Source organism: Schistocerca piceifrons, chromosome 1, assembly GCF_021461385.2.
Source record: "Schistocerca piceifrons isolate TAMUIC-IGC-003096 chromosome 1, iqSchPice1.1, whole genome shotgun sequence".
Lineage (NCBI taxonomy): Eukaryota > Metazoa > Arthropoda > Insecta > Orthoptera > Acrididae > Schistocerca > Schistocerca piceifrons.
Genome location: NC_060138.1, coordinates 91356603 through 91376967, shown reverse-complemented (window position 1 = coordinate 91376967; position 20365 = coordinate 91356603). Strand labels below are relative to the sequence as shown.

Sequence of the window (20365 nt, the reverse complement as noted above, 5' to 3'; positions counted from 1 at the left end):
ACATATGATGGGGACCGGCTGTGACACAGCAGTCAACCAAAGTCAAAAAATGTGACTAATCATACAGTGCTTCCAGTGTGTCGTTTACCACTTTGTGAGTGGATGCTGTTCTAAAGAGCGTAATTCCCATTTATCTGTAAACAGCGCACGTGAGCGAATCTAATAGCAGCACTGTGTTACTACTATTGTACAGAGCAACTCTGTCAATACGCAGGTGTTTCAATCAGTAGGGCCATGGTAAACAGAGCGATTCGGAGTGATGTATAGTGTCTGCTACATAAATAATAAGTCTTTGATGTAATTGCTTCAGAGAAATATGAAAGTAAGCCTATCAGAAAAGTAACGCGAGACATGTAGCACGGGTCATGTCTTGGAGAATCTCTTACATCTGAGCCCATCACTTGCGCAGCGTCCCTTTGGCGCAGAGGATAGCGCGTTGGACTTCTAATCCAAAGGTCGTGGGTTCGATCCCCACAAGGGACGGCCAATTTTTAAAAATATGTGCCAATCACGAGATGGGTATTGACATATGGGTAACCACAAGCGTCTTCAAAAGGTGAAAATAGTTGTGACCTCAGTTCTATGCTTAAATATGTTAACCTTACACATACAAGCAAAATTCTCGTAGATCTGTTATCCATGACGCTATTATGTGTAAATGCTGTAGAAACGGAACCATATCTTCACGTGCCTGTTCACGCAAATTTTCTTTCAATACCCAATTTTTACCTACAGATAGAAATATAGCAATAGAACGCACATTTTGTACAGAAACAAATGCAATGAAGAGTGAAATAATTTTGTATTACTTCACGAGTCAATGTATGTAATCCCAGTCATGATCTTTAATTCTTCCAGCCCAAGCTGAGAGGGTTTCAGTTTTCTCGGCCACAAGTGAGAAAAGTAGACTGTTTCACAACAAGATATAGTACTATGGTTCCTTAACTGTTCCCATTAAACAATGGCACTCTGTATCTATAGAGACGGCGGCAATATTCGCTTCAGCACAGGGGGCTTTTGCTGGAGACTGTCAGGAGGGGACTTGCTGGATACATGAAGGGAGAAGACCAGACAGAGACGTCTGACGCTCCGCTGACGCTTGCAGAAAACTACATTAAGTATGATTCCCGCCTATAACTGACGGCGAGAGAGATGCATCATCTGTCCACGTCTCATCGAAACACACTGTCACCAAGCAATGGCTGACGCTTCGAGGACGGCACGAAATTGCCAGGGAGGTGATGCAGCTAACGTTCCTGGCAAATGTGCTAACAGGGCACACACGTCCATTGGAGTGTATACATATGATGGGGACCGGCTGTGACACAGCAGTCAACCAAAGTCAAAAAATGTGACTAATCATACAGTGCTTCCAGTGTGTCGTTTACCACTTTGTGAGTGGATGCTGTTCTAAAGAGCGTAATTCCCATTTATCTGTAAACAGCGCACGTGAGCGAATCTAATAGCAGCACTGTGTTACTACTATTGTACAGAGCAACTCTGTCAATACGCAGGTGTTTCAATCAGTAGGGCCATGGTAAACAGAGCGATTCGGAGTGATGTATAGTGTCTGCTACATAAATAATAAGTCTTTGATGTAATTGCTTCAGAGAAATATGAAAGTAAGCCTATCAGAAAAGTAACGCGAGACATGTAGCACGGGTCATGTCTTGGAGAATCTCTTACATCTGAGCCCATCAGTTGCGCAGCGTCCCTTTGGCGCAGAGGATAGCGCGTTGGACTTCTAATCCAAAGGTCGTGGGTTCGATCCCCACAAGGGACGGCCAATTTTTAAAAATATGTGCCAATCACGAGATGGGTATTGACATATGGGTAACCACAAGCGTCTTCAAAAGGTGAAAATTGTTGTGACCTCAGTTCTATGCTTAAATATGTTAACCTTACACATACAAGCAAAATTCTCGTAGATCTGTTATCCATGACGCTGTTATGTGTAAATGCTGTAGAAACGGAACCATATCTTCACGTGCCTGTTCACGCAAATTTTCTTTCAATACCCAATTTTTACCTACAGATAGAAATATAGCAATAGAACGCACATTTTGTACAGAAACAAATACAATGAAGAGTGAAATAATTTTGTATTACTTCACGAGTCAATGTATGTAATCCCAGTCATGATCTTTAATTCTTCCAGCCCAAGCTGAGAGGGTTTCAGTTTTCTCGGCCACAAGTGAGAAAAGTAGACTGTTTCACAACAAGATATAGTACTATGGTTCCTTAACTGTTCCCATTAAACAATGGCACTCTGTATCTATAGAGACGGCGGCAATATTCGCTTCAGCACAGGGGGCTTTTGCTGGAGACTGTCAGGAGGGGACTTGCTGGATACATGAAGGGAGAAGACCAGACAGAGACGTCTGACGCTCCGCTGACGCTTGCAGAAAACTACATTAAGTATGATTCCCGCCTATAACTGACGGCGAGAGAGATGCATCATCTGTCCACGTCTCATCGAAACACACTGTCACCAAGCAATGGCTGACGCTTCGAGGACGGCACGAAATTGCCAGGGAGGTGATGCAGCTAACGTTCCTGGCAAATGTGCTAACAGGGCACACACGTCCATTGGAGTGTATACATATGATGGGGACCGGCTGTGACACAGCAGTCAACCAAAGTCAAAAAATGTGACTAATCATACAGTGCTTCCAGTGTGTCGTTTACCACTTTGTGAGTGGATGCTGTTCTAAAGAGCGCAATTCCCATTTATCTGTAAACAGCGCACGTGAGCGAATCTAATAGCAGCACTGTGTTACTACTATTGTACAGAGCAACTCTGTCAATACGCAGGTGTTTCAATCAGTAGGGCCATGGTAAACAGAGCGATTCGGAGTGATGTATAGTGTCTGCTACATAAATAATAAGTCTTTGATGTAATTGCTTCAGAGAAATATGAAAGTAAGCCTATCAGAAAAGTAACGCGAGACATGTAGCACGGGTCATGTCTTGGAGAATCTCTTACATCTGAGCCCATCACTTGCGCAGCGTCCCTTTGGCGCAGAGGATAGCGCGTTGGACTTCTAATCCAAAGGTCGTGGGTTCGATCCCCACAAGGGACGGGCAATTTTTAAAAATATGTGCCAATCACGAGATGGGTATTGACATATGGGTAACCACAAGCGTCTTCAAAAGGTGAAAATTGTTGTGACCTCAGTTCTATGCTTAAATATGTTAACCTTACACATACAAGCAAAATTCTCGTAGATCTGTTATCCATGACGCTGTTATGTGTAAATGCTGTAGAAACGGAACCATATCTTCACGTGCCTGTTCACGCAAATTTTCTTTCAATACCCAATTTTTACCTACAGGTAGAAATATAGCAATAGAACGCACATTTTGTACAGAAACAAATACAATGAAGAGTGAAATAATTTTGTATTACTTCACGAGTCAATGTATGTAATCCCAGTCATGATCTTTAATTCTTCCAGCCCAAGCTGAGAGGGTTTCAGTTTTCTCGGCCACAAGTGAGAAAAGTAGACTGTTTCACAACAAGATATAGTACTATGGTTCCTTAACTGTTCCCATTAAACAATGGCACTCTGTATCTATAGAGACGGCGGCAATATTCGCTTCAGCACAGGGGGCTTTTGCTGGAGACTGTCAGGAGGGGACTTGCTGGATACATGAAGGGAGAAGACCAGACAGAGACGTCTGACGCTCCGCTGACGCTTGCAGAAAACTACATTAAGTATGATTCCCGCCTATAACTGACGGCGAGAGAGATGCATCATCTGTCCACGTCTCATCGAAACACACTGTCACCAAGCAATGGCTGACGCTTCGAGGACGGCACGAAATTGCCAGGGAGGTGATGCAGCTAACGTTCCTGGCAAATGTGCTAACAGGGCACACACGTCCATTGGAGTGTATACATATGATGGGGACCGGCTGTGACACAGCAGTCAACCAAAGTCAAAAAATGTGACTAATCATACAGTGCTTCCAGTGTGTCGTTTACCACTTTGTGAGTGGATGCTGTTCTAAAGAGCGTAATTCCCATTTATCTGTAAACAGCGCACGTGAGCGAATCTAATAGCAGCACTGTGTTACTACTATTGTACAGAGCAACTCTGTCAATACGCAGGTGTTTCAATCAGTAGGGCCATGGTAAACAGAGCGATTCGGAGTGATGTATAGTGTCTGCTACATAAATAATAAGTCTTTGATGTAATTGCTTCAGAGAAATATGAAAGTAAGCCTATCAGAAAAGTAACGCGAGACTTGTAGCACGGGTCATGTCTTGGACAATCTCTTACATCTGAGCCTATCACTTGCGCAGCGTCCCTTTGGCGCAGAGGATAGCGCGTTGGATTTCTAATCCGAAGGTCGTGGGTTCGATCCCCACAAGGGACGGGCAATTTTTAAAAATATGTGCCAATCACGAGATGGGTATTGACATATGGGTAACCACAAGCGTCTTCAAAAGGTGAAAATTGTTGTGACCTCAGTTCTATGCTTAAATATGTTAACCTTACACATACAAGCAAAATTCTCGTAGATCTGTTATCCATGACGCTGTTATGTGTAAATGCTGTAGAAACGGAACCATATCTTCACGTGCCTGTTCACGCAAATTTTCTTTCAATACCCAATTTTTACCTACAGGTAGAAATATAGCAATAGAACGCACATTTTGTACAGAAACAAATACAATGAAGAGTGAAATAATTTTGTATTACTTCACGACTCAATGTATGTAATCCCAGTCATGATCTTTAATTCTTCCAGCCCAAGCTGAGAGGGTTTCAGTTTTCTCGGCCACAAGTGAGAAAAGTAGACTGTTTCACAACAAGATATAGTACTATGGTTCCTTAACTGTTCCCATTAAACAATGGCACTCTGTATCTATAGAGACGGCGGCAATATTCGCTTCAGCACAGGGGGCTTTTGCTGGAGACTGTCAGGAGGGGACTTGCTGGATACATGAAGGGAGAAGACCAGACAGAGACGTCTGACGCTCCGCTGACGCTTGCAGAAAACTACATTAAGTATGATTCCCGCCTATAACTGACGGCGAGAGAGATGCATCATCTGTCCACGTCTCATCGAAACACACTGTCACCAAGCAATGGCTGACGCTTCGAGGACGGCACGAAATTGCCAGGGAGGTGATGCAGCTAACGTTCCTGGCAAATGTGCTAACAGGGCACACACGTCCATTGGAGTGTATACATATGATGGGGACCGGCTGTGACACAGCAGTCAACCAAAGTCAAAAAATGTGACTAATCATACAGTGCTTCCAGTGTGTCGTTTACCACTTTGTGAGTGGATGCTGTTCTAAAGAGCGTAATTCCCATTTATCTGTAAACAGCGCACGTGAGCGAATCTAATAGCAGCACTGTGTTACTACTATTGTACAGAGCAACTCTGTCAATACGCAGGTGTTTCAATCAGTAGGGCCATGGTAAACAGAGCGATTCGGAGTGATGTATAGTGTCTGCTACATAAATAATAAGTCTTTGATGTAATTGCTTCAGAGAAATATGAAAGTAAGCCTATCAGAAAAGTAACGCGAGACATGTAGCACGGGTCATGTCTTGGAGAATCTCTTACATCTGAGCCCATCACTTGCGCAGCGTCCCTTTGGCGCAGAGGATAGCGCGTTGGACTTCTAATCCGAAGGTCGTGGGTTCGATCCCCACAAGGGACGGGCAATTTTTAAAAATATGTGCCAATCACGAGATGGGTATTGACATATGGGTAACCACAAGCGTCTTCAAAAGGTGAAAATTGTTGTGACCTCAGTTCTATGCTTAAATATGTTAACCTTACACATACAAGCAAAATTCTCGTAGATCTGTTATCCATGACGCTGTTATGTGTAAATGCTGTAGAAACGGAACCATATCTTCACGTGCCTGTTCACGCAAATTTTCTTTCAATACCCAATTTTTACCTACAGATAGAAATATAGCAATAGAACGCACATTTTGTACAGAAACAAATACAATGAAGAGTGAAATAATTTTGTATTACTTCACGACTCAATGTATGTAATCCCAGTCATGATCTTTAATTCTTCCAGCCCAAGCTGAGAGGGTTTCAGTTTTCTCGGCCACAAGTGAGAAAAGTAGACTGTTTCACAACAAGATATAGTACTATGGTTCCTTAACTGTTCCCATTAAACAATGGCACTCTGTATCTATAGAGACGGCGGCAATATTCGCTTCAGCACAGGGGGCTTTTGCTGGAGACTGTCAGGAGGGGACTTGCTGGATACATGAAGGGAGAAGACCAGACAGAGACGTCTGACGCTCCGCTGACGCTTGCAGAAAACTACATTAAGTATGATTCCCGCCTATAACTGACGGCGAGAGAGATGCATCATCTGTCCACGTCTCATCGAAACACACTGTCACCAAGCAATGGCTGACGCTTCGAGGACGGCACGAAATTGCCAGGGAGGTGATGCAGCTAACGTTCCTGGCAAATGTGCTAACAGGGCACACACGTCCATTGGAGTGTATACATATGATGGGGACCGGCTGTGACACAGCAGTCAACCAAAGTCAAAAAATGTGACTAATCATACAGTGCTTCCAGTGTGTCGTTTAACACTTTGTGAGTGGATGCTGTTCTAAAGAGCGTAATTCCCATTTATCTGTAAACAGCGCACGTGAGCGAATCTAATAGCAGCACTGTGTTACTACTATTGTACAGAGCAACTCTGTCAATACGCACGTGTTTCAATCAGTAGGGCCATGGTAAACAGAGCGATTCGGAGTGATGTATAGTGTCTGCTACATAAATAATAAGTCTTTGATGTAATTGCTTCAGAGAAATATGAAAGTAAGCCTATCAGAAAAGTAACGCGAGACATGTAGCACGGGTCATGTCTTGGAGAATCTCTTACATCTGAGCCCATCACTTGCGCAGCGTCCCTTTGGCGCAGAGGATAGCGCGTTGGACTTCTAATCCAAAGGTCGTGGGTTCGATCCCCACAAGGGACGGCCAATTTTTAAAAATATGTGCCAATCACGAGATGGGTATTGACATATGGGTAACCACAAGCGTCTTCAAAAGGTGAAAATTGTTGTGACCTCAGTTCTATGCTTAAATATGTTAACCTTACACATACAAGCAAAATTCTCGTAGATCTGTTATCCATGACGCTGTTATGTGTAAATGCTGTAGAAACGGAACCATATCTTCACGTGCCTGTTCACGCAAATTTTCTTTCAATACCCAATTTTTACCTACAGATAGAAATATAGCAATAGAACGCACATTTTGTACAGAAACAAATACAATGAAGAGTGAAATAATTTTGTATTACTTCACGACTCAATGTATGTAATCCCAGTCATGATCTTTAATTCTTCCAGCCCAAGCTGAGAGGGTTTCAGTTTTCTCGGCCACAAGTGAGAAAAGTAGACTGTTTCACAACAAGATATAGTACTATGGTTCCTTAACTGTTCCCATTAAACAATGGCACTCTGTATCTATAGAGACGGCGGCAATATTCGCTTCAGCACAGGGGGCTTTTGCTGGAGACTGTCAGGAGGGGACTTGCTGGATACATGAAGGGAGAAGACCAGACAGAGACGTCTGACGCTCCGCTGACGCTTGCAGAAAACTACATTAAGTATGATTCCCGCCTATAACTGACGGCGAGAGAGATGCATCATCTGTCCACGTCTCATCGAAACACACTGTCACCAAGCAATGGCTGACGCTTCGAGGACGGCACGAAATTGCCAGGGAGGTGATGCAGCTAACGTTCCTGGCAAATGTGCTAACAGGGCACACACGTCCATTGGAGTGTATACATATGATGGGGACCGGCTGTGACACAGCAGTCAACCAAAGTCAAAAAATGTGACTAATCATACAGTGCTTCCAGTGTGTCGTTTACCACTTTGTGAGTGGATGCTGTTCTAAAGAGCGTAATTCCCATTTATCTGTAAACAGCGCACGTGAGCGAATCTAATAGCAGCACTGTGTTACTACTATTGTACAGAGCAACTCTGTCAATACGCACGTGTTTCAATCAGTAGGGCCATGGTAAACAGAGCGATTCGGAGTGATGTATAGTGTCTGCTACATAAATAATAAGTCTTTGATGTAATTGCTTCAGAGAAATATGAAAGTAAGCCTATCAGAAAAGTAACGCGAGACATGTAGCACGGGTCATGCCTTGGAGAATCTCTTACATCTGAGCCCATCACTTGCGCAGCGTCCCTTTGGCGCAGAGGATAGCGCGTTGGACTTCTAATCCAAAGGTCGTGGGTTCGATCCCCACAAGGGACGGGCAATTTTTAAAAATATGTGCCAATCACGAGATGGGTATTGACATATGGGTAACCACAAGCGTCTTCAAAAGGTGAAAATTGTTGTGACCTCAGTTCTATGCTTAAATATGTTAACCTTACACATACAAGCAAAATTCTCGTAGATCTGTTATCCATGACGCTGTTATGTGTAAATGCTGTAGAAACGGAACCATATCTTCACGTGCCTGTTCACGCAAATTTTCTTTCAATACCCAATTTTTACCTACAGATAGAAATATAGCAATAGAACGCACATTTTGTACAGAAACAAATACAATGAAGAGTGAAATAATTTTGTATTACTTCACGACTCAATGTATGTAATCCCAGTCATGATCTTTAATTCTTCCAGCCCAAGCTGAGAGGGTTTCAGTTTTCTCGGCCACAAGTGAGAAAAGTAGACTGTTTCACAACAAGATATAGTACTATGGTTCCTTAACTGTTCCCATTAAACAATGGCACTCTGTATCTATAGAGACGGCGGCAATATTCGCTTCAGCACAGGGGGCTTTTGCTGGAGACTGTCAGGAGGGGACTTGCTGGATACATGAAGGGAGAAGACCAGACAGAGACGTCTGACGCTCCGCTGACGCTTGCAGAAAACTACATTAAGTATGATTCCCGCCTATAACTGACGGCGAGAGAGATGCATCATCTGTCCACGTCTCATCGAAACACACTGTCACCAAGCAATGGCTGACGCTTCGAGGACGGCACGAAATTGCCAGGGAGGTGATGCAGCTAACGTTCCTGGCAAATGTGCTAACAGGGCACACACGTCCATTGGAGTGTATACATATGATGGGGACCGGCTGTGACACAGCAGTCAACCAAAGTCAAAAAATGTGACTAATCATACAGTGCTTCCAGTGTGTCGTTTACCACTTTGTGAGTGGATGCTGTTCTAAAGAGCGTAATACCCATTTATCTGTAAACAGCGCACGTGAGCGAATCTAATAGCAGCACTGTGTTACTACTATTGTACAGAGCAACTCTGTCAATACGCAGGTGTTTCAATCAGTAGGGCCATGGTAAACAGAGCGATTCGGAGTGATGTATAGTGTCTGCTACATAAATAATTAGTCTTTGATGTAATTGCTTCAGAGAAATATGAAAGTAAGCCTATCAGAAAAGTAACGCGAGACATGTAGCACGGGTCATGTTTTGGAGAATCTCTTACATCTGAGCCCATCACTTGCGCAGCGTCCCTTTGGCGCAGAGGATAGCGCGTTGGACTTCTAATCCAAAGGTCGTGGGTTCGATCCCCACAAGGAACGGGCAATTTTTAAAAATATGTGCCAATCACGAGATGGGTATTGACATATGGGTAACCACAAGCGTCTTCAAAAGGTGGAAATTGTTGTGACCTCAGTTCTATGCTTAAATATGTTAACCTTACACATACAAGCAAAATTCTCGTAGATCTGTTATCCATGACGCTGTTATGTGTAAATGCTGTAGAAACGGAACCATATCTTCACGTGCCTGTTCACGCAAATTTTCTTTCAATACCCAATTTTTACCTACAGATAGAAATATAGCAATAGAACGCACATTTTGTACAGAAACAAATACAATGAAGAGTGAAATAATTTTGTATTACTTCACGACTCAATGTATGTAATCCCAGTCATGATCTTTAATTCTTCCAGCCCAAGCTGAGAGGGTTTCAGTTTTCTCGGCCACAAGTGAGAAAAGTAGACTGTTTCACAACAAGATATAGTACTATGGTTCCTTAACTGTTCCCATTAAACAATGGCACTCTGTATCTATAGAGACGGCGGCAATATTCGCTTCAGCACAGGGGGCTTTTGCTGGAGACTGTCAGGAGGGGACTTGCTGGATACATGAAGGGAGAAGACCAGACAGAGACGTCTGACGCTCCGCTGACGCTTGCAGAAAACTACATTAAGTATGATTCCCGCCTATAACTGACGGCGAGAGAGATGCATCATCTGTCCACGTCTCATCGAAACACACTGTCACCAAGCAATGGCTGACGCTTCGAGGACGGCACGAAATTGCCAGGGAGGTGATGCAGCTAACGTTCCTGGCAAATGTGCTAACAGGGCACACACGTCCATTGGAGTGTATACATATGATGGGGACCGGCTGTGACACAGCAGTCAACCAAAGTCAAAAAATGTGACTAATCATACAGTGCTTCCAGTGTGTCGTTTACCACTTTGTGAGTGGATGCTGTTCTAAAGAGCGTAATTCCCATTTATCTGTAAAAAGCGCACGTGACCGAATCTAATAGCAGCACTGTGTTACTACTATTGTACAGAGCAACTCTGTCAATACGCACGTGTTTCAATCAGTAGGGCCATGGTAAACAGAGCGATTCGGAGTGATGTATAGTGTCTGCTACATAAATAATAAGTCTTTGATGTAATTGCTTCAGAGAAATATGAAAGTAAGCCTATCAGAAAAGTAACGCGAGACATGTAGCACGGGTCATGTCTTGGAGAATCTCTTACATCTGAGCCCATCACTTGCGCAGCGTCCCTTTGGCGCAGAGGATAGCGCGTTGGACTTCTAATCCAAAGGTCGTGGGTTCGATCCCCACAAGGGACGGGCAATTTTTAAAAATATGTGCCAATCACGAGATGGGTATTGACATATGGGTAACCACAAGCGTCTTCAAAAGGTGAAAATTGTTGTGACCTCAGTTCTATGCTTAAATATGTTAACCTTACACATACAAGCAAAATTCTCGTAGATCTGTTATCCATGACGCTGTTATGTGTAAATGCTGTAGAAACGGAACCATATCTTCACGTGCCTGTTCACGCAAATTTTCTTTCAATACCCAATTTTTACCTACAGATAGAAATATAGCAATAGAACGCACATTTTGTACAGAAACAAATACAATGAAGAGTGAAATAATTTTGTATTACTTCACGAGTCAATGTATGTAATCCCAGTCATGATCTTTAATTCTTCCAGCCCAAGCTGAGAGGGTTTCAGTTTTCTCGGCCACAAGTGAGAAAAGTAGACTGTTTCACAACAAGATATAGTACTATGGTTCCTTAACTGTTCCCATTAAACAATGGCACTCTGTATCTATAGAGACGGCGGCAATATTCGCTTCAGCACAGGGGGCTTTTGCTGGAGACTGTCAGGAGGGGACTTGCTGGATACATGAAGGGAGAAGACCAGACAGAGACGTCTGACGCTCCGCTGACGCTTGCAGAAAACTACATTAAGTATGATTCCCGCCTATAACTGACGGCGAGAGAGATGCATCATCTGTCCACGTCTCATCGAAACACACTGTCACCAAGCAATGGCTGACGCTTCGAGGACGGCACGAAATTGCCAGGGAGGTGATGCAGCTAACGTTCCTGGCAAATGTGCTAACAGGGCACACACGTCCATTGGAGTGTATACATATGATGGGGACCGGCTGTGACACAGCAGTCAACCAAAGTCAAAAAATGTGACTAATCATACAGTGCTTCCAGTGTGTCGTTTACCACTTTGTGAGTGGATGCTGTTCTAAAGAGCGTAATTCCCATTTATCTGTAAACAGCGCACGTGAGCGAATCTAATAGCAGCACTGTGTTACTACTATTGTACAGAGCAACTCTGTCAATACGCAGGTGTTTCAATCAGTAGGGCCATGGTAAACAGAGCGATTCGGAGTGATGTATAGTGTCTGCTACATAAATAATAAGTCTTTGATGTAATTGCTTCAGAGAAATATGAAAGTAAGCCTATCAGAAAAGTAACGCGAGACATGTAGCACGGGTCATGTCTTGGAGAATCTCTTACATCTGAGCCCATCACTTGCGCAGCGTCCCTTTGGCGCAGAGGATAGCGCGTTGGACTTCTAATCCAAAGGTCGTGGGTTCGATCCCCACAAGGGACGGGCAATTTTTAAAAATATGTGCCAATCACGAGATGGGTATTGACATATGGGTAACCACAAGCGTCTTCAAAAGGTGAAAATTGTTGTGACCTCAGTTCTATGCTTAAATATGTTAACCTTACACATACAAGCAAAATTCTCGTAGATCTGCTATCCATGACGCTGTTATGTGTAAATGCTGTAGAAACGGAACCATATCTTCACGTGCCTGTTCACGCAAATTTTCTTTCAATACCCAATTTTTACCTACAGATAGAAATATAGCAATAGAACGCACATTTTGTACAGAAACAAATACAATGAAGAGTGAAATAATTTTGTATTACTTCACGAGTCAATGTATGTAATCCCAGTCATGATCTTTAATTCTTCCAGCCCAAGCTGAGAGGGTTTCAGTTTTCTCGGCCACAAGTGAGAAAAGTAGACTGTTTCACAACAAGATATAGTACTATGGTTCCTTAACTGTTCCCATTAAACAATGGCACTCTGTATCTATAGAGACGGCGGCAATATTCGCTTCAGCACAGGGGGCTTTTGCTGGAGACTGTCAGGAGGGGACTTGCTGGATACATGAAGGGAGAAGACCAGACAGAGACGTCTGACGCTCCACTGACGCTTGCAGAAAACTACATTAAGTATGATTCCCGCCTATAACTGACGGCGAGAGAGATGCATCATCTGTCCACGTCTCATCGAAACACACTGTCACCAAGCAATGGCTGACGCTTCGAGGACGGCACGAAATTGCCAGGGAGGTGATGCAGCTAACGTTCCTGGCAAATGTGCTAACAGGGCACACACGTCCATTGGAGTGTATACATATGATGGGGACCGGCTGTGACACAGCAGTCAACCAAAGTCAAAAAATGTGACTAATCATACAGTGCTTCCAGTGTGTCGTTTACCACTTTGTGAGTGGATGCTGTTCTAAAGAGCGTAATTCCCATTTATCTGTAAACAGCGCACGTGAGCGAATCTAATAGCAGCACTGTGTTACTACTATTGTACAGAGCAACTCTGTCAATACGCAGGTGTTTCAATCAGTAGGGCCATGGTAAACAGAGCGATTCGGAGTGATGTATAGTGTCTGCTACATAAATAATAAGTCTTTGATGTAATTGCTTCAGAGAAATATGAAAGTAAGCCTATCAGAAAAGTAACGCAAGACATGTAGCACGGGTCATGTCTTGGAGAATCTCTTACATCTGAGCCCATCACTTGTGCAGCGTCCCTTTGGCGCAGAGGATAGCGCGTTGGACTTCTAATCCAAAGGTCGTGGGTTCGATCCCCACAAGGGACGGGCAATTTTTAAAAATATGTGCCAATCACGAGATGGGTATTGACATACGGGTAACCACAAGCGTCTTCAAAAGGTGAAAATTGTTGTGACCTCAGTTCTATGCTTAAATATGTTAACCTTACACATACAAGCAAAATTCTCGTAGATCTGTTATCCATGACGCTGTTATGTGTAAATGCTGTAGAAACGGAACCATATCTTCACGTGCCTGTTCACGCAAATTTTCTTTCAATACCCAATTTTTACCTACAGATAGAAATATAGCAATAGAACGCACATTTTGTACAGAAACAAATACAATGAAGAGTGAAATAATTTTGTATTACTTCACGAGTCAATGTATGTAATCCCAGTCATGATCTTTAATTCTTCCAGCCCAAGCTGAGAGGGTTTCAGTTTTCTCGGCCACAAGTGAGAAAAGTAGACTGTTTCACAACAAGATATAGTACTATGGTTCCTTAACTGTTCCCATTAAACAATGGCACTCTGTATCTATAGAGACGGCGGCAATATTCGCTTCAGCACAGGGGGCTTTTGCTGGAGACTGTCAGGAGGGGACTTGCTGGATACATGAAGGGAGAAGACCAGACAGAGACGTCTGACGCTCCGCTGACGCTTGCAGAAAACTACATTAAGTATGATTCCCGCCTATAACTGACGGCGAGAGAGATGCATCATCTGTCCACGTCTCATCGAAACACACTGTCACCAAGCAATGGCTGACGCTTCGAGGACGGCACGAAATTGCCAGGGAGGTGATGCAGCTAACGTTCCTGGCAAATGTGCTAACAGGGCACACACGTCCATTGGAGTGTATACATATGATGGGGACCGGCTGTGACACAGCAGTCAACCAAAGTCAAAAAATGTGACTAATCATACAGTGCTTCCAGTGTGTCGTTTACCACTTTGTGAGTGGATGCTGTTCTAAAGAGCGTAATTCCCATTTATCTGTAAACAGCGCACGTGAGCGAATCTAATAGCAGCACTGTGTTACTACTATTGTACAGAGCAACTCTGTCAATACGCAGGTGTTTCAATCAGTAGGGCCATGGTAAACAGAGCGATTCGGAGTGATGTATAGTGTCTGCTACATAAATAATAAGTCTTTGATGTAATTGCTTCAGAGAAATATGAAAGTAAGCCTATCAGAAAAGTAACGCGAGACATGTAGCACGGGTCATGTCTTGGAGAATCTCTTACATCTGAGCCCATCACTTGCGCAGTGTCCCTTTGGCGCAGAGGATAGCGCGTTGGACTTCTAATCCAAAGGTCGTGGGTTCGATCCCCACAAGGGACGGGCAATTTTTAAAAATATGTGCCAATCACGAGATGGGTATTGACATATGGGTAACCACAAGCGTCTTCAAAAGGTGAAAATTGTTGTGACCTCAGTTCTATGCTTAAATATGTTAACCTTACACATACAAGCAAAATTCTCGTAGATCTGTTATCCATGACGCTGTTATGTGTAAATGCTGTAGAAACGGAACCATATCTTCACGTGCCTGTTCACGCAAATTTTCTTTCAATACCCAATTTTTACCTACAGATAGAAATATAGCAATAGAACGCACATTTTGTACAGAAACAAATACAATGAAGAGTGAAATAATTTTGTATTACTTCACGAGTCAATGTATGTAATCCCAGTCATGATCTTTAATTCTTCCAGCCCAAGCTGAGAGGCTTTCAGTTTTCTCGGCCACAAGTGAGAAAAGTAGACTGTTTCACAACAAGATATAGTACTATGGTTCCTTAACTGTTCCCATTATACAATGGCACTCTGTATCTATAGAGACGGCGGCAATATTCGCTTCAGCACAGGGGGCTTTTGCTGGAGACTGTCAGGAGGGGACTTGCTGGATACATGAAGGGAGAAGACCAGACAGAGACGTCTGACGCTCCGCTGACGCTTGCAGAAAACTACATTAAGTATGATTCCCGCCTATAACTGACGGCGAGAGAGATGCATCATCTGTCCACGTCTCATCGAAACACACTGTCACCAAGCAATGGCTGACGCTTCGAGGACGGCACGAAATTGCCAGGGAGGTGATGCAGCTAACGTTCCTGGCAAATGTGCTAACAGGGCACACACGTCCATTGGAGTGTATACATATGATGGGGACCGGCTGTGACACAGCAGTCAACCAAAGTCAAAAAATGTGACTAATCATACAGTGCTTCCAGTGTGTCGTTTACCACTTTGTGAGTGGATGCTGTTCTAAAGAGCGTAATTCCCATTTATCTGTAAACAGCGCACGTGAGCGAATCTAATAGCAGCACTGTGTTACTACTATTGTACAGAGCAACTCTGTCAATACGCAGGTGTTTCAATCAGTAGGGCCATGGTAAACAGAGCGATTCGGAGTGATGTATAGTGTCTGCTACATAAATAATAAGTCTTTGATGTAATTGCTTCAGAGAAATATGAAAGTAAGCCTATCAGAAAAGTAACGCGAGACATGTAGCACGGGTCATGTCTTGGAGAATCTCTTACATCTGAGCCCATCACTTGCGCAGCGTCCCTTTGGCGCAGAGGATAGCGCGTTGGACTTCTAATCCAAAGGTCGTGGGTTCGATCCCCACAAGGGACGGGCAATTTTTAAAAATATGTGCCAATCACGAGATGGGTATTGACATATGGGTAACCACAAGCGTCTTCAAAAGGTGAAAATTGTTGTGACCTCAGTTCTATGCTTAAATATGTTAACCTTACACATACAAGCAAAATTCTCGTAGATCTGTTATCCATGACGCTGTTATGTGTAAATGCTGTAGAAACGGAACCATATCTTCACGTGCCTGTTCACGCAAATTTTCTTTCAATACCCAATTTTTACCTACAGATAGAAATATAGCAATAGAACGCACATTTTGTACAGAAACAAATACAATGAAGAGTGAAATAATTTTGTATTACTTCACGAGTCAATGTATGTAATCCCAGTCATGATCTTTAATTCTTCCAGCCCAAGCTGAGAGGGTTTCAGTTTTCTCGGCCACAAGTGAGAAAAGTAGACTGTTTCACAACAAGATATAGTACTATGGTTCCTTAACTGTTCCCATTAAACAATGGCACTCTGTATCTATAGAGACAGCGGCAATATTCGCTTCAGCACAGGGGGCTTTTGCTGGAGACTGTCAGGAGGGGACTTGCTGGATACATGAAGGGAGAAGACCAGACAGAGATGTCTGACGCTCCGCTGACGCTTGCAGAAAACTACATTAAGTATGATTCCCGCCTATAACTGACGGTGAGAGAGATGCATCATCTGTCCACGTCTCATCGAAACACACTGTCACCAAGCAATGGCTGACGCTTCGAGGACGGCACGAAATTGCCAGGGAGGTGATGCAGCTAACGTTCCTGGCAAATGTGCTAACAGGGCACACACGTCCATTGGAGTGTATACATATGATGGGGACCGGCTGTGACACAGCAGTCAACCAAAGTCAAAAAATGTGACTAATCATACAGTGCTTCCAGTGTGTCGTTTACCACTTTGTGAGTGGATGCTGTTCTAAAGAGCGTAATTCCCATTTATCTGTAAACAGCGCACGTGAGCGAATCTAATAGCAGCACTGTGTTACTACTATTGTACAGAGCAACTCTGTCAATACGCAGGTGTTTCAATCAGTAGGGCCATGGTAAACAGAGCGATTCGGAGTGATGTATAGTGTCTGCTACATAAATAATAAGTCTTTGATGTAATTGCTTCAGAGAAATATGAAAGTAAGCCTATCAGAAAAGTAACGCGAGACATGTAGCACGGGTCATGTCTTGGAGAATCTCTTACATCTGAGCCCATCACTTGCGCAGCGTCCCTTTGGCGCAGAGGATAGCGCGTTGGACTTCTAATCCAAAGGTCGTGGGTTCGATCCCCACAAGGGACGGGCAATTTTTAAAAATATGTGCCAATCACGAGATGGGTATTGACATATGGGTAACCACAATCGTCTTCAAAAGGTGAAAATTGTTGTGACCTCAGTTCTATGCTTAAATATGTTAACCTTACACATACAAGCAAAATTCTCGTAGATCTGTTATCCATGACGCTGTTATGTGTAAATGCTGTAGAAACGGAACCATATCTTCACGTGCCTGTTCACGCAAATTTTCTTTCAATACCCAATTTTTACCTACAGATTGAAATATAGCAATAGAACGCACATTTTGTACAGAAACAAATACAATGAAGAGTGAAATAATTTTGTATTACTTCACGAGTCAATGTATGTAATCCCAGTCATGATCTTTAATTCTTCCAGCCCAAGCTGAGAGGGTTTCAATTTTCTCGGCCACAAGTGAGAAAAGTAGACTGTTTCACAACAAGATATAGTACTATGGTTCCTTAACTGTTCCCATTAAACAATGGCACTCTGTATCTATAGAGACGGCGGCAATATTCGCTTCAGCACAGGGGGCTTTTGCTGGAGACTGTCAGGAGGGGACTTGCTGGATACATGAAGGGAGAAGACCAGACAGAGACGTCTGACGCTCCGCTGACGCTTGCAGAAAACTACATTAAGTATGATTCCCGCCTATAACTGACGGCGAGAGAGATGCATCATCTGTCCACGTCTCATCGAAACACACTGTCACCAAGCAATGGCTGACGCTTCGAGGACGGCACGAAATTGCCAGGGAGGTGATGCAGCTAACGTTCCTGGCAAATGTGCTAACAGGGCACACACGTCCATTGGAGTGTATACATATGATGGGGACCGGCTGTGACACAGCAGTCAACCAAAGTCAAAAAATGTGACTAATCATACAGTGCTTCCAGTGTGTCGTTTACCACTTTGTGAGTGGATGCTGTTCTAAAGAGCGTAATTCCCATTTATCTGTAAACAGCGCACGTGAGCGAATCTAATAGCAGCACTGTGTTACTACTATTGTACAGAGCAACTCTGTCAATACGCAGGTGTTTCAATCAGTAGGGCCATGGTAAACAGAGCGATTCGGAGTGATGTATAGTGTCTGCTACATAAATAATAAGTCTTTGATGTAATTGCTTCAGAGAAATATGAAAGTAAGCCTATCAGAAAAGTAACGCGAGACATGTAGCACGGGTCATGTCTTGGAGAATCTCTTACATCTGAGCCCATCACTTGCGCAGCGTCCCTTTGGCGCAGAGGATAGCGCGTTGGACTTCTAATCCAAAGGTCGTGGGTTCGATCCCCTCAAGGGACGGGCAATTTTTAAAAATATGTGCCAATCACGAGATGGGTATTGACATATGGGTAACCACAAGCGTCTTCAAAAGGTGAAAATTGTTGTGACCTCAGTTCTATGCTTAAATATGTTAACCTTACACATACAAGCAAAATTCTCGTAGATCTGTTATCCATGACGCTGTTATGTGTAAATGCTGTAGAAACGGAACCATATCTTCACGTGCCTGTTCACGCAAATTTTCTTTCAATACCCAATTTTTACCTACAGATAGAAATATAGCAATAGAACGCACATTTTGTACAGAAACAAATACAATGAAGAGTGAAATAATTTTGTATTACTTCACGAGTCAATGTATGTAATCCCAGTCATGATCTTTAATTCTTCCAGCCCAAGCTGAGAGGGTTTCAGTTTTCTCGGCCACAAGTGAGAAAAGTAGACTGTTTCACAACAAGATATAGTACTATGGTTCCTTAACTGTTCCCATTAAACAATGGCACTCTGTATCTATAGAGACGGCGGCAATATTCGCTTCAGCACAGGGGGCTTTTGCTGGAGACTGTCAGGAGGGGACTTGCTGGATACATGAAGGGAGAAGACCAGACAGAGATGTCTGACGCTCCGCTGACGCTTGCAGAAAACTACATTAAGTATGATTCCCGCCTATAACTGACGGCGAGAGAGATGCATCATCTGTCCACGTCTCATCGAAACACACTGTCACCAAGCAATGGCTGACGCTTCGAGGACGGCACGAAATTGCCAGGGAGGTGATGAAGCTAACGTTCCTGGCAAATGTGCTAACAGGGCACACACGTCCATTGGAGTGTATACATATGATGGGGACCGGCTGTGACACAGCAGTCAACCAAAGTCAAAAAATGTGACTAATCATACAGTGCTTCCAGTGTGTCGTTTACCACTTTGTGAGTGGATGCTGTTCTAAAGAGCGTAATTCCCATTTATCTGTAAACAGCGCACGTGAGCGAATCTAATAGCAGCACTGTGTTACTACTATTGTACAGAGCAACTCTGTCAATACGCAGGTGTTTCAATCAGTAGGGCCATGGTAAACAGAGCGATTCGGAGTGATGTATAGTGTCTGCTACATAAATAATAAGTCTTTGATGTAATTGCTTCAGAGAAATATGAAAGTAAGCCTATCAGAAAAGTAACGCGAGACATGTAGCACGGGTCATGTCTTGGAGAATCTCTTACATCTGAGCCCATCACTTGCGCAGCGTCCCTTTGGCGCAGAGGATAGTGCGTTGGACTTCTAATCCAAAGGTCGTGGGTTCGATCCCCACAAGGGACGGGCAATTTTTAAAAATATGTGCCAATCACGAGATGGGTATTGACATATGGGTAACCACAATCGTCTTCAAAAGGTGAAAATTGTTGTGACCTCAGTTCTATGCTTAAATATGTTAACCTTACACATACAAGCAAAATTCTCGTAGATCTGTTATCCATGACGCTGTTATGTGTAAATGCTGTAGAAACGGAACCATATCTTCACGTGCCTGTTCACGCAAATTTTCTTTCAATACCCAGTTTTTACCTACAGATTGAAATATAGCAATAGAACGCACATTTTGTACAGAAACAAATACAATGAAGAGTGAAATAATTTTGTATTACTTCACGAGTCAATGTATGTAATCCCAGTCATGATCTTTAATTCTTCCAGCCCAAGC

The 20365-nt window shown here is 43.3% G+C and overlaps 16 non-coding genes across 16 annotated transcripts; all 16 read left to right on the top strand.

Annotated features, from left to right (window-relative positions):
- The first annotated feature begins 410 nt into the window (after positions 1–410).
- Trnar-ucu lies at positions 411–483 on the top strand. The gene has a single exon. It is a non-coding gene; the product is annotated as a tRNA-Arg (tRNA).
- Positions 484–1710: 1227 nt separating this feature from the next.
- On the top strand, positions 1711–1783 carry Trnar-ucu. Its single transcript has one exon. It is a non-coding gene; the product is annotated as a tRNA-Arg (tRNA).
- Positions 1784–3010: 1227 nt separating this feature from the next.
- Trnar-ucu lies at positions 3011–3083 on the top strand. Its single transcript has one exon. It is a non-coding gene; the product is annotated as a tRNA-Arg (tRNA).
- A 1227-nt stretch (positions 3084–4310) lies between these two features.
- On the top strand, positions 4311–4383 carry Trnar-ucu. Its single transcript has one exon. It is a non-coding gene; the product is annotated as a tRNA-Arg (tRNA).
- Positions 4384–5610: 1227 nt separating this feature from the next.
- On the top strand, positions 5611–5683 carry Trnar-ucu. The gene has a single exon. It is a non-coding gene; the product is annotated as a tRNA-Arg (tRNA).
- A 1227-nt stretch (positions 5684–6910) lies between these two features.
- Trnar-ucu lies at positions 6911–6983 on the top strand. Its single transcript has one exon. It is a non-coding gene; the product is annotated as a tRNA-Arg (tRNA).
- Positions 6984–8210: 1227 nt separating this feature from the next.
- Positions 8211–8283, top strand: Trnar-ucu. The gene has a single exon. It is a non-coding gene; the product is annotated as a tRNA-Arg (tRNA).
- Positions 8284–9510: 1227 nt separating this feature from the next.
- Positions 9511–9583, top strand: Trnar-ucu. Its single transcript has one exon. It is a non-coding gene; the product is annotated as a tRNA-Arg (tRNA).
- A 1227-nt stretch (positions 9584–10810) lies between these two features.
- On the top strand, positions 10811–10883 carry Trnar-ucu. The gene has a single exon. It is a non-coding gene; the product is annotated as a tRNA-Arg (tRNA).
- A 1227-nt stretch (positions 10884–12110) lies between these two features.
- Positions 12111–12183, top strand: Trnar-ucu. Its single transcript has one exon. It is a non-coding gene; the product is annotated as a tRNA-Arg (tRNA).
- Positions 12184–13410: 1227 nt separating this feature from the next.
- On the top strand, positions 13411–13483 carry Trnar-ucu. The gene has a single exon. It is a non-coding gene; the product is annotated as a tRNA-Arg (tRNA).
- A 1227-nt stretch (positions 13484–14710) lies between these two features.
- Positions 14711–14783, top strand: Trnar-ucu. The gene has a single exon. It is a non-coding gene; the product is annotated as a tRNA-Arg (tRNA).
- A 1227-nt stretch (positions 14784–16010) lies between these two features.
- On the top strand, positions 16011–16083 carry Trnar-ucu. Its single transcript has one exon. It is a non-coding gene; the product is annotated as a tRNA-Arg (tRNA).
- A 1227-nt stretch (positions 16084–17310) lies between these two features.
- Trnar-ucu lies at positions 17311–17383 on the top strand. The gene has a single exon. It is a non-coding gene; the product is annotated as a tRNA-Arg (tRNA).
- A 1227-nt stretch (positions 17384–18610) lies between these two features.
- On the top strand, positions 18611–18683 carry Trnar-ucu. The gene has a single exon. It is a non-coding gene; the product is annotated as a tRNA-Arg (tRNA).
- A 1227-nt stretch (positions 18684–19910) lies between these two features.
- On the top strand, positions 19911–19983 carry Trnar-ucu. The gene has a single exon. It is a non-coding gene; the product is annotated as a tRNA-Arg (tRNA).
- The last annotated feature ends 382 nt before the right edge of the window (positions 19984–20365 follow it).